The sequence below is a fragment of the Coffea arabica genome, chromosome 5e (assembly GCF_036785885.1).
Source record: "Coffea arabica cultivar ET-39 chromosome 5e, Coffea Arabica ET-39 HiFi, whole genome shotgun sequence".
In the NCBI taxonomy this organism is placed as follows: Eukaryota; Viridiplantae; Streptophyta; class Magnoliopsida; order Gentianales; family Rubiaceae; genus Coffea; species Coffea arabica.
The window spans coordinates 40,768,322-40,784,947 of record NC_092318.1 but is presented as its reverse complement, the minus strand read 5'-3'; the positions used below and the strand labels follow the sequence as shown (position 1 = coordinate 40,784,947).

The following is a 16,626-nucleotide window of genomic DNA, read 5'->3' as shown; positions in this document are numbered from 1 at the left end:
CAGGTGAGGAGCCCTACAAGCACTTGCAAGAGTTCGACGTCGTTTGCAACAGTATGAAGCCTCCGGGAATTACAGAAGAGCAAATAAAGATGAGGGCTTTCCCCTTCTCTTTGAAGGACTCTACAAAAGACTGGCTCTACTACCTACCGCCTGGTAGTATCACCACGTGGGATCAATTGAAGAAAAAATTTCTGGACAAGTACTTTCCGGCGTCTCGAGCTGCGAGCCTGAGGAAAGAGATATGTGGTATCAAACAACACCCTAGCGAGTCTCTCTATGAGTACTGGGAGAGATTTAAGAAACTGTGCACCAAATGCCCTCAGCATCAGATAAGTGAGCAACTGCTCATTCAATATTTCTATGAGGGGTTGCTTTTCAGGGACAGAAGCATAATCGATGCTGCAAGTGGAGGGGCGTTGGTGAACAAAACCCCTCGAGGAGCATGGGAGTTGATTGAAGGGATGGCTGAGAACTCACAGCAGTTTGGTTCAAGAGAGGACATCCCGACGCGTAGGGTGAATGAGGTGGAAACGTCCTCTATCCAACAGCAGATCTCCGAATTAACATCTTTCGTAAGACAATTAGCTGTGGGGAGTGCTTCACAAGTCAAAGTGTGTGGGGTGTGCACTGCCGTAGGTCATCCTACGGAAATGTGTCCACTGGTTCAAGAAGAAACTGCAGAACAGGTGAACATGGCTGGCCACGCGCCCGCGCCAAGAAAGCAGTACGACCCGTACTCAAACACCTACAATCCTGGTTGGAGGGATCACCCCAACCTTAGCTATGGAGGAAATAGGCAGTCTAACTTTGTGCCAAATAGACAGCAAGGACACCAACAGCAGTACCATCCTCGCCCACCACCACCACCACCCCCTTCAAACTCAAGTCCGTCCATGGAAGAAATGATGAAGCAATTACTTGCTAACCAACAAAAGACGGATTCAGACTTGCAAAGCATGAGGAATCAACTGGGACAGGTGCAATCATTGCAAAATCAAATGAATCAAATGGCCATAACAATCAACCGTTTGGAGTCCCAAGTTCAAGGGAAGTTGCCATCTCAACCTGAGACGAATCCAAAGAATGTAAGCGCAATGACCTTAAGGAGTGGGAAGGAAGTTCAAGGACCCGAACCCGTGATTTCTAAAGACAAGGACGAGGAACGGATCGAGAAAGAATTAGAAGAGGAGGACAGAGGCAACAAAAATGCAAAGGTACCCTCGAACCCAATTCCTATAGTTAAAACTAATCCACCTCCCTTTCCTAGCAGGTTAGAGAAACCAAAGAAGCAAGACAAGGAAAAAGAGGTCACAGAGATCTTTCGCAAGGTGGAGATCAACATACCCCTACTGGATGCGATTAAACAAGTACCCAGGTACGCAAAATTTTTGAGGGACCTGTGTGCCAACCGCAAGCGGTTGAAGGGGGATGAACGAGTTATAGTTGGGGAGAATGTTTCAGCAATTCTACAAAGAAAGCTTCCACCGAAATGCGGAGATCCAGGTATGTTTACTATTCCTTGTAGGATAGGTAATACTTTGATTGGGAAGGCCATGTTAGACCTGGGAGCCTCAATTAATGTCATGCCAAAGTCCATTTATGCCTCCTTAAACTTAGGCCCTTTGAAAGAGACTGGGATAATAATTCAATTAGCTGACAGGACCAATGCATACCCTGACGGGTTGATTGAAGATGTTTTGGTAAAAATTAATGAATTGGTTTTTCCAGCTGATTTTTATGTGCTCGACATGGAGGATGAACACTCCCGTGATCCGTCACCTTTGTTGTTAGGTAGACCCTTTTTGAGTACAGCCCGAACCAAAATTGATGTTAATAAGGGTACTTTGTCTATGGAATTTGATGGTGAGATTGTTCACTTTAACATCTTTGAGACCATGAAATATCCATCCGATTCAAATATTGGCTCTGTTTTCTCGGTAAATGTTATTGACCCTGCTATACAGGAGGTTTTTGAAATTGAAGGCAGGGATGAACTAGAGGTCGTCCTGACCAGGCACTTTGAATCCGAAACGACCTCTAGGGTAGAGTTGAGTGAAGAGTTTAAATGCGTGATTGGATCGTTGCAAACGTTACCAACCACGAAGACAAGGTATGATCTTGCACCGATTTTCATACCCGAACCTCATCAAAGATTACTTCCATCTGTGGTGCAGGCACCTGTCTTGGAACTAAAACCATTGCCGAAACACCTAAAGTATGTATACTTAGGTGAAGGGGAGACACTTCCAGTGATCATCTCCGCGGATTTATCAAAGGTTCAAGAAGAGAAACTACTTCGAGTTCTTAGGGAACACAAGCAGGCGATAGGATGGACCATCGCCGACATCAAGGGAATTAGCCCTGCGGTGTGTATGCACCGAATTCGACTCGAGGAGAATGCTAAACCCGTACGGCAAGCTCAACGGAGATTAAATCCTCTCATGATGGAGGTCGTAAAGAAAGAGATTTTAAAACTGCTGGACGTTGAAATTATATTTGCAATATCAGATAGCCCGTGGGTAAGTCCAGTACAGGTGGTCCCGAAGAAGGCAAGGGTGACAGTGGAATCAAACCAAGAGGGTGAGCTCGTACCAATTCGAAAGCCCACCGGATGGCGACAGTGTATCGATTACCGAAAGCTAAATGCCGTCACGAAAAAGGACCATTTTCCCCTCCCTTTCATTGACCAGATGGTGGAGCGATTAGCATGTCGAGCTTACTATTGTTTCTTGGATGGATTTTCAGGTTATTTTCAAATTGCCATCGCACCCGAGGACCAAGAGAAGACTACTTTCACCTGCCCATTTGGAACATTTGCATACCGAAGGATGCCATTTGGATTATGTAATGCACCTGCTACCTTCCAAAGATGCATGGTAAGTATTTTTTCAGAATATGTTGAGAAAATTATTGAGATTTTCATGGACGATTTCAGTGTATATGGTGAAAGTTTTGAAAACTGTCTAGATAACCTGAAATTGATCTTAGTAAGGTGTATAGAAACTAATCTCGTGCTTAATTGGGAAAAATGTCATTTTATGGTTGAACACGGGATAGTTTTGGGTCATGTTGTATCATCTACAGGTATTGAGGTTGATAAGGCAAAAATAGATGTTATATCTACTTTACCTTACCCCGCGAGTGTGCGGGAAGTTCGTTCCTTTTTGGGTCACGCAGGTTTCTATAGAAGGTTCATCAAGGACTTCTCGAAAATTGGAGCACCCTTGTTCCAACTTTTGCAAAAAGATGTATCCTTCGAATTTGATGAAACATGTAAGGGGGCATTCAATAAGTTAAAGGAGTTATTGACCACCTCACCTATTATCCAACCCCCTGACTGGAACCTCCCATTCGAGATCATGTGTGACGCCAGTGACTATGCAGTTGGTGCGGTATTGGGTCAAAGAGTAGGAAAGGCAGCTCATGCTATTTACTACGCATCTCGAGCCTTGAACGGAGCTCAATTGAACTATTCAACCACCGAAAAGGAGCTTTTAGCAGTTGTTTTTGCCTTAGAAAAATTTCGGTCTTATTTACTTGGTGCTAAAGTTATTATTTTTTCTGATCATGCAGCTTTGCGGTATTTGTTGACCAAAAAAGAGGCAAAACCGCGATTGATACGGTGGATATTGTTGCTACAGGAGTTCAACCTGGAGATCCGAGATAAGAAAGGGGCGGAGAATCTGGTAGCAGATCACTTGAGTCGAGTACAAGTCGTCGAAGATGACATCCCATTGAGAGAAGCATTCCCCGAGGAGCATTTATTTTCTATTAACTCATCTTTGCCTTGGTATGCAGATATTGTTAATTTTCTAGTCACTGACAAATTTCCTACAGGATGGCCTAAGGCAAAGAGAGACAAGTTGAGGAGCGATGCAAAGTTCTACATTTGGGATGATCCTTACCTCTGGAAGCAGGGTGCTGATCAAATCATCCGTAGATGTGTAAGTGAAGTTGAATTTCAATCTATTCTAGCCTATTGTCACTCTTTTGCATGTGGAGGTCACTTTGGACCGAAGAGAACGGCTCGTAAGGTGCTAGAGAGTGGATTCTATTGGCCAACTCTATTCAAGGATGCCTACTCATTTTGTAAGTCATGTGATAAGTGTCAAAGAGTGGGTAATATCTCTCGTAGGGATCAAATGACTCAAACCCCAATGATTTTTGTTGAAATTTTTGACGTTTGGGGAATTGATTTTATGGGTCCTTTTCTTTCGTCCTTTGGTTTTTTGTATATATTGCTTGCTGTAGATTATGTTTCGAAGTGGGTAGAAGCAAAGGCTACCCGCACTAATGATTCCAAAGTGGTTGCAGAATTCGTTAAGTCTAATATTTTTGTTCGCTTTGGGATGCCGCGAGCAATTGTAAGTGATCGGGGTACTCATTTCTGCAACAAAACGATCGCTGCAATTTTTAGGAGATATGGTGTCTTGCACAAAGTCTCTACATCCTACCATCCTCAAACAAATGGTCAGGCGGAAGCATCGAACCGAGAGATCAAATCAATTCTAGAAAAGATGGTCCGACCCGATAGGAAGGATTGGAGTGTGAGACTAGATGATGCACTATGGGCATATAGGACGGCATATAAAACACCCATTGGCATGTCCCCTTACCGATTGGTATTTGGAAAGCCATGTCATCTCCCGGTCGAGTTTGAGCATAGAGCATTTTGGGCGGTCAAACAATGCAACATGGATATCGAGGAAGGCGGAATTCAAAGAAAGTTACAATTACTAGAGTTGGAAGAAATCCGAAATGAAGCATACGAGAATGCAGTGATCTATAAGGAGAAGAATCGGATCTTTCATGACCAACAGATCTCTAGGAAGACATTCGTCTGCGGGCAAAAAGTTTTACTATACCACTCCAAATTGAAACTATTTCCAGGTAAATTACGTTCTCGTTGGATTGGCCCTTTTGTTGTAACTAATGTCTTTCATTATGGTGCAGTAGAGATCCAAAGTTTGAAGACGGAGAAGAAATTTGTGATGAATGGTCACCGTCTCAAGCCGTATTATGAAGGATTTCCAATTGAACGGGTGGAGATGATGCAACTGGAAGACCCGATTTGCTTAGTTTAAGCAAATTCTGGACTCCGTCTAGCCAAAGACGTTAAAGAGAGGCGCTTTTGGGAGGCAACCCAATTTTTGATTTTGTTGGTTTTTGTTGTGCGATTCGTTAAATATGTCGTTTCTCATCTGGGTATTGCTTAAATTTGATATTTTTCTCTACTATGATCAGGACAGGTGATCATGGCGTGCCCATGCGAAGAAGGCACGCATTAAAGTTCCAACTTCAAGGTTTTGGAAAAGTGACCAAATGAGGCAAAAAAGGCGAAATTTGATCAAAGATCTCAATACCTCAAATTCAGTAATTGTGGTTTTTGATGCATTAAAGAGGTTTAGAATGCATGTTTAGATCATTTTACATGTGCGTGAATGGTTTATTTTGACATAGAAATGATCTATGATGCATTTTGGGAAATTGGGGTATCATTTGTAATTATTCCAAAGTTGAATTTCTGCTAAATTTTGCAGCAGAAAACGCATTTTTTAATGAAACGCGCCACTGAATCGCGTTTTCAAATCTGCGCCTATAATTAAGAAAACGCGCCTTAAAAACGCGACAGGAAGTCGCGTTTTCTACCAAGTCGCGTTTTCCAGCCTGTTCAGAAACAAAAAACGCGCCTTCAAATACGCGATTTTAAGTCGCGTTTTCTCACATAGTCGCGTTTTCGATGCTGCAAGTTTTGTGAAAAAAACGCGACTTCACAAAACGCACCTTGAGGCGCGTTTTCTTGAGCCGCGTTTTCTGAGCACAATGATCCGACCTCGGATCCTTTTAAAAACGAAGGCTTGGACCACTTTTCAACTCTACTTTTCTTCATGTTGGCTTGTTTTTAGTAAGTTTTAGTTCTTCGATTAATGTTTGTGTGTTTTGTAGGTGGCAATGGCAAGAGTTCATGCAAATGATCTCAATTGCAAGGGTGTTTATATTAAAAAAAAAAAAGGGAGTTTTCATGTTCAATTGCTGCATTTCATGCATTTAAAGTGTTTCATGTTTAAGTTATATTCATGCATGATCATATTAAATTTGAATTTTATTCAAAGAACATGAAGTAGGTTGAATGTGGAAGGTTGGCCAAGCAAATTTGGAGGAAAAACTGCAGAAAACAGCTTTTTCTGCAGCAAATCCGGCCATAAATCCGGCCATAAATCCGGATTTTGTCCAGAATGCTCAAAAAAAAAAAAATTTGTATTCTTTCTTTCCTTCTTTTCTTCTTTCTTTCTTCTTTTCTTCCCCGCTGCTTGCCCTTTTTCCCCCTTTTCTTTTCTTCTTCATTCGCCGCCGCCAGAAGCTCCGCTGACCCACGGCAGCCGCGGCAACTGGCTCGCGCGCCGCTCCTCCCTGCCGCTCGTCGACGCTGCCCACGCCGGACGCCGCTGCCGCAACCGCCGCCCACCCCAGCTCTTCTCGCCGCTGCCTCGGCTCTCCTCGCCAAGGGTGACCACCAGCTCATCTCACCTCCTTCACCCTTGTCATAGCCACCGCCTCCAAGATCCGCCTGAAGCCCCGAAAGCCGCGCACCACCAGATCCAGCTGCCGCAAACTCTTCTCTCTCACAACCACCACCTTCATCGCACCACTGGCTTCGTATGCACGCGCCTGCCTCAATCTCTCTCTATTATTTTTTTTCATTTTCTTATTTTATTATTGCAGTATGTTTTTATTATTTTTATTACAGTACGTTTTTGAAAATTTTGCGTGTTTGGACTACCTGACATTTCTATTCCTCCTTAGTTGGGTACTTCTGTGTTACTTTGCTTGTTTCTTTTCACTTTGCTTGATTTTTATTTATTTAGTAGATTGACTTGTGGTTAGTCGTGTGATTTACTTATTCTGCTGTACTTTGTGTCTAACTGTGGGTAATTTGCTACAGTTGTTTGTTCAATTGGGAGGTGCCTTTAACACTTAAATTTACTTATTGAAGTAGATTGCCTTCAATTGCCTTATATGAGAGCCTTTTGTCTGTTTGCATTTCAATTACTACATTGATTGGGGTGATTTTGAGGTGCATTATTATTACATTTGGCTAAGTTTGGAACCACGAGTGTTTATTGATTGCATTTGTTATAAGTGTTGAGATATCTGTATAACTTGCGAGTGAATGCAGTGTGCATTTTGTTCATTGAATTGATTTTTCATTTGTTAGTGCTTTGAATTTCTTGTTTCCATTATTCATTAGTAACTGTTGTCTATTGTGGTTTGGAGTGCAATTTGGAAAGAATGGTGAAACCACGATCTCGACCTTTTGACCTCCGCTTCGCCTCCTCCAACTACAGGTGCTAATAGCTGGCACCAGCTTCAGGGGAGTTTCGTTGTCCTTCTTCTTATTTTTACTGTTTCATTATCACATTGAGGGCAATGTGTGATTTAAGTGTGGGGGGGATTTGGGTTTAGTTTTGATTGGTGTTTCTTTAATTTGCTGCCTTTCTTACTAGTGTTTTGATGAATAAATGTGGCATCTCACTCGTCTATTGCTGGTTATGATTTATTCTATGAATTTAGTTTAAGTGGCAAGTAAAAGCATGTTATCTTGGTGAATATCATGAGTTTAATGACTTGGTGCAAATTGTGGTTAAATTGTTTAGGCAATATAAATATTTTACTAGCAATTGTTGTGTAGATTAGGCAATTGTTGATCTTAGTTCTCCATATTAGGAGATGACGTGGGCCATGATCTTTAATTATCTGGTTTTCTGGTGCTTTAATTGTGATTAATAAATGACCCTACTCCGCTAGTGTCGTCACCCAGTAACCGGGAGTCTTCACCACAAGTGTCGACTTTCGCGTCAAAAAGTGACTATATATATGAGTAGTTAGTCCTGAAGCTGTGAAGAGTTGAGTAACTGGGCTCTTTCATCTAAAAATGTCAGAGTTCACGTCAAAAGACTTGAATAGCTTGGGACTGAGCATTTATTAAAAAAAAAAAAAAAAAAAAGAGAAAAGAAAATAATAAGTAAGTTTATGATCATGTTGGCCTGCCGATCCTTGTTCTTCAATGTTGAGATTTTGATTTTCAGTTGACCCAATTGCTAACTTTTGCTAGTTTAATATTTTGATTTCTTAGACGACTTAGCCATGAATTGGACGAGTCTATGATTTCAGGAGCTAACCGGGAGAAATATGTCTTGACACTTAACCACTAAAACTTGATTTTGGGATAAGCGTAGCTTGGCAGTAAATGAAATGAGAGTTAGCCATTGTTGAGTTTAGTGTTCCCATGCTTGAGGACAAGCATGATTTAAGTGTGGGGGGAATTGATAGGGTGTTAATCGTTAGTAATTTTATTGTTAATTTTCCTTTTTATCATTGCCAAATATTGCTTTAATTTGCTTTAATTGTCAAAATATATTTATATTTGGTATTTGGATATAATTTCAGAAATTGGAGCAGAAACCTCTTGAGAAGATTATTGTGAAGCTTTACACAATTCCGGTGCAAACCAACGAAGAAGAATGGAATTGCATTTGGGAATTCAATTTGGCTAGACAAAATATCAAAGTTGGTGGGGACCGCAAATAAGTTGTATTGTCTAAAGTTTGCTTTCTTTGCACATTTGTGGTCTTGCTTTCTTATTTGTGAACGTGTGCACTTGGTCAAAAGAGAAACCGACAAACCATAGTTGGCTTTGCTTTTGTTTTCGGTGGAGTTGATTAGGTAGGGAAGGAATGTTTTCTTCTGTAAGCGTGGAGTGAAGTTTCGATTTGGCTTGTTTTTATATGTGGGAGAGCGGCACATTTCCGCAGCGGAGTTTTTCTTCTTCTCTTCCATGAGACTATTTTGATTGTATTAGACTACAGAGAATATAATTCTTATTTTTAATTATTAGTAAGAGATAAATGTCTTTGAGTTCAATTAAATTGCGTGGGAATTTTCTTATGAGGCGTGGCTAATCTTCTCCTCTAGTCAAGGATCAACGCGAAGACGCAGTCCCAATTATCTGTGAGATCTAATTAGTTTTTACGTGTTCCTTAATTTATTAATATTTGCATGTTTTCTATTTTAATTTCCATGGGATTATTTTGTTAATTGGATATCAAGGGCCCGATGTGCAATTTGACTTATTAATCTCCTGTCAAATTAATCAATTGAATCCGTAATTATTTAGTTGGTTAATATTAGTGACAACTAGTATTTTCACATATTAGGGGGACATGCAATCTGATTTAAATAACCCTCGTAGCGTGTTATTAATTTGGGTTAGGCTTTTCTAGTTTTTAATGCAATTAGGAAATTAGTTCCTACGGTCGTACCTAGGAGTATTTCCTGGTTAGGGGTAATCAGCGGTCGTACCTTGGTTATCAATAAATTATGGAAAAGCTGGTTGCTAGAGTTTATCGGCGACTATAACTAACCTGTTAATAAAATTACGTGAACCTTCTTTGCATCAATGATCGGATGAATGGACTGTGTCTGCGTAGTTGTATCCTTGGCTAGAATTTATTTATCATTTATTTAATTGCTATTTACAATTGTATTAATTAATTATTTATTTTGGTTAATTATTTTTAGTCAAATTGTTTAATTATTTATTTTTAATTTCATCTTGATAAAAATCCCCCGTGTCCCGAACTTGAAAAGAATCGAATTTTTTCCAGTCCCTGTGGATTCGACCCTACTCACTACTATACACAGAAAATTTATTTTTCTCGAGTAGGTATTTATTATTGCACAGGCTCGGCACCTGTCAATTTTTGGCGCCGTTGCCGGGGACTGGCGTTAATCATTTGTTTCTTTTTAAGTTAATTTTTTTCTGGTATTTTTCTAGTTTATGCCTCGCTCTTCTCGTACAGGCGAATTAATTTTCGACCCTGAAGTAGAGAAGACCGCGCGTAGAACGAGAAAAGAAACCAGGCGGCTCAGGGAGGAGCAATACGATATTGCTCCTCAGGAACTTGATCCAGAGGTTGAGCCGACAAATTTGTCTGGTGACAATTCAAGTGATTCAGACCGAGAGGAAGTCACTATGGCAAATGCACGAACACTAAGGGAGTTGGCTGCTCCTGATTTAAATCAGCAGCCCTTGTGCATTACTTTTCCACATTTAAATGATGACACTCCCTTTGAACTAAAATCTGGTCTAATTCATCTATTGCCATCTTTCCATGGTCTACCAGGTGAGGAGCCCTACAAGCACTTGCAAGAGTTCGACGTCGTTTGCAACAGTATGAAGCCTCCGGGAATTACAGAAGAGCAAATAAAGATGAGGGCTTTCCCCTTCTCTTTGAAGGACTCTACAAAAGACTGGCTCTACTACCTACCGCCTGGTAGTATCACCACGTGGGATCAATTGAAGAAAAAATTTCTGGACAAGTACTTTCCGGCGTCTCGAGCTGCGAGCCTGAGGAAAGAGATATGTGGTATCAAACAACACCCTAGCGAGTCTCTCTATGAGTACTGGGAGAGATTTAAGAAACTGTGCACCAAATGCCCTCAACATCAGATAAGTGAGCAACTGCTCATTCAATATTTCTATGAGGGGTTGCTTTTCAGGGACAGAAGCATAATCGATGCTGCAAGTGGAGGGGCGTTGGTGAACAAAACCCCTCGAGGAGCATGGGAGTTGATTGAAGGGATGGCTGAGAACTCACAGCAGTTTGGTTCAAGAGAGGACATCCCGACGCGTAGGGTGAATGAGGTGGAAACGTCCTCTATCCAACAGCAGATCTCCGAATTAACATCTTTCGTAAGACAATTAGCTGTGGGGAGTGCTTCACAAGTCAAAGTGTGTGGGGTGTGCACTGCCGTAGGTCATCCTACGGAAATGTGTCCACTGGTTCAAGAAGAAACTGCAGAACAGGTGAACATGGCTGGCCACGCGCCCGCGCCAAGAAAGCAGTACGACCCGTACTCAAACACCTACAATCCTGGTTGGAGGGATCACCCCAACCTTAGCTATGGAGGAAATAGGCAGTCTAACTTTGTGCCAAATAGACAGCAAGGACACCAACAGCAGTACCATCCTCGCCCACCACCACCACCACCCCCTTCAAACTCAAGTCCGTCCATGGAAGAAATGATGAAGCAATTACTTGCTAACCAACAAAAGACGGATTCAGACTTGCAAAGCATGAGGAATCAACTGGGACAGGTGCAATCATTGCAAAATCAAATGAATCAAATGGCCATAACAATCAACCGTTTGGAGTCCCAAGTTCAAGGGAAGTTGCCATCTCAACCTGAGACGAATCCAAAGAATGTAAGCGCAATGACCTTAAGGAGTGGGAAGGAAGTTCAAGGACCCGAACCCGTGATTTCTAAAGACAAGGACGAGGAACGGATCGAGAAAGAATTAGAAGAGGAGGACAGAGGTAACAAAAATGCAAAGGTACCCTCGAACCCAATTCCTATAGCTAAAACTAATCCACCTCCCTTTCCTAGCAGGTTAGAGAAACCAAAGAAGCAAGACAAGGAAAAAGAGGTCTCAGAGATCTTTCGCAAGGTGGAGATCAACATACCCCTACTGGATGCGATTAAACAAGTACCCAGGTACGCAAAATTTTTGAGGGACCTGTGTGCCAACCGCAAGCGGTTGAAGGGGGATGAACGAGTTATAGTTGGGGAGAATGTTTCAGCAATTCTACAAAGAAAGCTTCCACCGAAATGCGGAGATCCAGGTATGTTTACTATTCCTTGTAGGATAGGTAATACTTTGATTGGGAAGGCCATGTTAGACCTGGGAGCCTCAATTAATGTCATGCCAAAGTCCATTTATGCCTCCTTAAACTTAGGCCCTTTGAAAGAGACTGGGATAATAATTCAATTAGCTGACAGGACCAATGCATACCCTGACGGGTTGATTGAAGATGTTTTGGTAAAAATTAATGAATTGGTTTTTCCAGCTGATTTTTATGTGCTCGACATGGAGGATGAACACTCCCGTGATCCGTCACCTTTGTTGTTAGGTAGACCCTTTTTGAGTACAGCCCGAACCAAAATTGATGTTAATAAGGGTACTTTGTCTATGGAATTTGATGGTGAGATTGTTCACTTTAACATCTTTGAGACCATGAAATATCCATCCGATTCAAATATTGGCTCTGTTTTCTCGGTAAATGTTATTGACCCTGCTATACAGGAGGTTTTTGAAATTGAAGGCAGGGATGAACTAGAGGTCGTCCTGACCAGGCACTTTGAATCCGAAACGACCTCTAGGGTAGAGTTGAGTGAAGAGTTTAAATGCGTGATTGGATCGTTGCAAACGTTACCAACCACGAAGACAAGGTATGATCTTGCACCGATTTTCATACCCGAACCTCATCAAAGATTACTTCCATCTGTGGTGCAGGCACCTGTCTTGGAACTAAAACCATTGCCGAAACACCTAAAGTATGTATACTTAGGTGAAGGGGAGACACTTCCAGTGATCATCTCCGCGGATTTATCAAAGGTTCAAGAAGAGAAACTACTTCGAGTTCTTAGGGAACACAAGCAGGCGATAGGATGGACCATCGCCGACATCAAGGGAATTAGCCCTGCGGTGTGTATGCACCGAATTCGACTCGAGGAGAATGCTAAACCCGTACGGCAAGCTCAACGGAGATTAAATCCTCTCATGATGGAGGTCGTAAAGAAAGAGATTTTAAAACTGCTGGACGTTGAAATTATATTTGCAATATCAGATAGCCCGTGGGTAAGTCCAGTACAGGTGGTCCCGAAGAAGGCAAGGGTGACAGTGGAATCAAACCAAGAGGGTGAGCTCGTACCAATTCGAAAGCCCACCGGATGGCGACAGTGTATCGATTACCGAAAGCTAAATGCCGTCACGAAAAAGGACCATTTTCCCCTCCCTTTCATTGACCAGATGGTGGAGCGATTAGCATGTCGAGCTTACTATTGTTTCTTGGATGGATTTTCAGGTTATTTTCAAATTGCCATCGCACCCGAGGACCAAGAGAAGACTACTTTCACCTGCCCATTTGGAACATTTGCATACCGAAGGATGCCATTTGGATTATGTAATGCACCTGCTACCTTCCAAAGATGCATGGTAAGTATTTTTTCAGAATATGTTGAGAAAATTATTGAGATTTTCATGGACGATTTCAGTGTATATGGTGAAAGTTTTGAAAACTGTCTAGATAACCTGAAATTGATCTTAGTAAGGTGTATAGAAACTAATCTCGTGCTTAATTGGGAAAAATGTCATTTTATGGTTGAACACGGGATAGTTTTGGGTCATGTTGTATCATCTACAGGTATTGAGGTTGATAAGGCAAAAATAGATGTTATATCTACTTTACCTTACCCCGCGAGTGTGCGGGAAGTTCGTTCCTTTTTGGGTCACGCAGGTTTCTATAGAAGGTTCATCAAGGACTTCTCGAAAATTGGAGCACCCTTGTTCCAACTTTTGCAAAAAGATGTATCCTTCGAATTTGATGAAACATGTAAGGGGGCATTCAATAAGTTAAAGGAGTTATTGACCACCTCACCTATTATCCAACCCCCTGACTGGAACCTCCCATTCGAGATCATGTGTGACGCCAGTGACTATGCAGTTGGTGCGGTATTGGGTCAAAGAGTAGGAAAGGCAGCTCATGCTATTTACTACGCATCTCGAGCCTTGAACGGAGCTCAATTGAACTATTCAACCACCGAAAAGGAGCTTTTAGCAGTTGTTTTTGCCTTAGAAAAATTTCGGTCTTATTTACTTGGTGCTAAAGTTATTATTTTTTCTGATCATGCAGCTTTGCGGTATTTGTTGACCAAAAAAGAGGCAAAACCGCGATTGATACGGTGGATATTGTTGCTACAGGAGTTCAACCTGGAGATCCGAGATAAGAAAGGGGCGGAGAATCTGGTAGCAGATCACTTGAGTCGAGTACAAGTCGTCGAAGATGACATCCCATTGAGAGAAGCATTCCCCGAGGAGCATTTATTTTCTATTAACTCATCTTTGCCTTGGTATGCAGATATTGTTAATTTTCTAGTCACTGACAAATTTCCTACAGGATGGCCTAAGGCAAAGAGAGACAAGTTGAGGAGCGATGCAAAGTTCTACATTTGGGATGATCCTTACCTCTGGAAGCAGGGTGCTGATCAAATCATCCGTAGATGTGTAAGTGAAGTTGAATTTCAATCTATTCTAGCCTATTGTCACTCTTTTGCATGTGGAGGTCACTTTGGACCGAAGAGAACGGCTCGTAAGGTGCTAGAGAGTGGATTCTATTGGCCAACTCTATTCAAGGATGCCTACTCATTTTGTAAGTCATGTGATAAGTGTCAAAGAGTGGGTAATATCTCTCGTAGGGATCAAATGACTCAAACCCCAATGATTTTTGTTGAAATTTTTGACGTTTGGGGAATTGATTTTATGGGTCCTTTTCTTTCGTCCTTTGGTTTTTTGTATATATTGCTTGCTGTAGATTATGTTTCGAAGTGGGTAGAAGCAAAGGCTACCCGCACTAATGATTCCAAAGTGGTTGCAGAATTCGTTAAGTCTAATATTTTTGTTCGCTTTGGGATGCCGCGAGCAATTGTAAGTGATCGGGGTACTCATTTCTGCAACAAAACGATCGCTGCAATTTTTAGGAGATATGGTGTCTTGCACAAAGTCTCTACATCCTACCATCCTCAAACAAATGGTCAGGCGGAAGCATCGAACCGAGAGATCAAATCAATTCTAGAAAAGATGGTCCGACCCGATAGGAAGGATTGGAGTGTGAGACTAGATGATGCACTATGGGCATATAGGACGGCATATAAAACACCCATTGGCATGTCCCCTTACCGATTGGTATTTGGAAAGCCATGTCATCTCCCGGTCGAGTTTGAGCATAGAGCATTTTGGGCGGTCAAACAATGCAACATGGATATCGAGGAAGGCGGAATTCAAAGAAAGTTACAATTACTAGAGTTGGAAGAAATCCGAAATGAAGCATACGAGAATGCAGTGATCTATAAGGAGAAGAATCGGATCTTTCATGACCAACAGATCTCTAGGAAGACATTCGTCTGCGGGCAAAAAGTTTTACTATACCACTCCAAATTGAAACTATTTCCAGGTAAATTACGTTCTCGTTGGATTGGCCCTTTTGTTGTAACTAATGTCTTTCATTATGGTGCAGTAGAGATCCAAAGTTTGAAGACGGAGAAGAAATTTGTGATGAATGGTCACCGTCTCAAGCCGTATTATGAAGGATTTCCAATTGAACGGGTGGAGATGATGCAACTGGAAGACCCGATTTGCTTAGTTTAAGCAAATTCTGGACTCCGTCTAGCCAAAGACGTTAAAGAGAGGCGCTTTTGGGAGGCAACCCAATTTTTGATTTTGTTGGTTTTTGTTGTGCGATTCGTTAAATATGTCGTTTCTCATCTGGGTATTGCTTAAATTTGATATTTTTCTCTACTATGATCAGGACAGGTGATCATGGCGTGCCCATGCGAAGAAGGCACGCATTAAAGTTCCAACTTCAAGGTTTTGGAAAAGTGACCAAATGAGGCAAAAAAGGCGAAATTTGATCAAAGATCTCAATACCTCAAATTCAGTAATTGTGGTTTTTGATGCATTAAAGAGGTTTAGAATGCATGTTTAGATCATTTTACATGTGCGTGAATGGTTTATTTTGACATAGAAATGATCTATGATGCATTTTGGGAAATTGGGGTATCATTTGTAATTATTCCAAAGTTGAATTTCTGCTAAATTTTGCAGCAGAAAACGCATTTTTTAATGAAACGCGCCACTGAATCGCGTTTTCAAATCTGCGCCTATAATTAAGAAAACGCGCCTTAAAAACGCGACAGGAAGTCGCGTTTTCTACCAAGTCGCGTTTTCCAGCCTGTTCAGAAACAAAAAACGCGCCTTCAAATACGCGATTTTAAGTCGCGTTTTCTCACATAGTCGCGTTTTCGATGCTGCAAGTTTTGTGAAAAAAACGCGACTTCACAAAACGCACCTTGAGGCGCGTTTTCTTGAGCCGCGTTTTCTGAGCACAATGATCCGACCTCGGATCCTTTTAAAAACGAAGGCTTGGACCACTTTTCAACTCTACTTTTCTTCATGTTGGCTTGTTTTTAGTAAGTTTTAGTTCTTCGATTAATGTTTGTGTGTTTTGTAGGTGGCAATGGCAAGAGTTCATGCAAATGATCTCAATTGCAAGGGTGTTTATATTAAAAAAAAAAAAGGGAGTTTTCATGTTCAATTGCTGCATTTCATGCATTTAAAGTGTTTCATGTTTAAGTTATATTCATGCATGATCATATTAAATTTGAATTTTATTCAAAGAACATGAAGTAGGTTGAATGTGGAAGGTTGGCCAAGCAAATTTGGAGGAAAAACTGCAGAAAACAGCTTTTTCTGCAGCAAATCCGGCCATAAATCCGGCCATAAATCCGGATTTTGTCCAGAATGCTCAAAAAAAAAAAAATTTGTATTCTTTCTTTCCTTCTTTTCTTCTTTCTTTCTTCTTTTCTTCCCCGCTGCTTGCCCTTTTTCCCCCTTTTCTTTTCTTCTTCATTCGCCGCCGCCAGAAGCTCCGCTGACCCACGGCAGCCGCGGCAACTGGCTCGCGCGCCGCTCCTCCCTGCCGCTCGTCGACGCTGCCCACGCCGGACGCC

At 41.6% G+C, this 16,626-nt stretch overlaps 2 non-coding genes across 2 annotated transcripts; both read right to left on the bottom strand.

Moving 5' to 3' along the window:
• Nucleotides 1-224: 224 nt before the first annotated feature.
• Nucleotides 225-331, bottom strand: LOC113723454 (small nucleolar RNA R71). The gene has a single exon (XR_003457023.1). It is a non-coding gene; the product is annotated as a small nucleolar RNA R71 (small nucleolar RNA).
• A 10,074-nt stretch (nucleotides 332-10,405) lies between these two features.
• LOC140007118 (small nucleolar RNA R71) lies at nucleotides 10,406-10,512 on the bottom strand. The gene has a single exon (XR_011814675.1). It is a non-coding gene; the product is annotated as a small nucleolar RNA R71 (small nucleolar RNA).
• Between the last annotated feature and the right edge of the window lie 6,114 nt (nucleotides 10,513-16,626).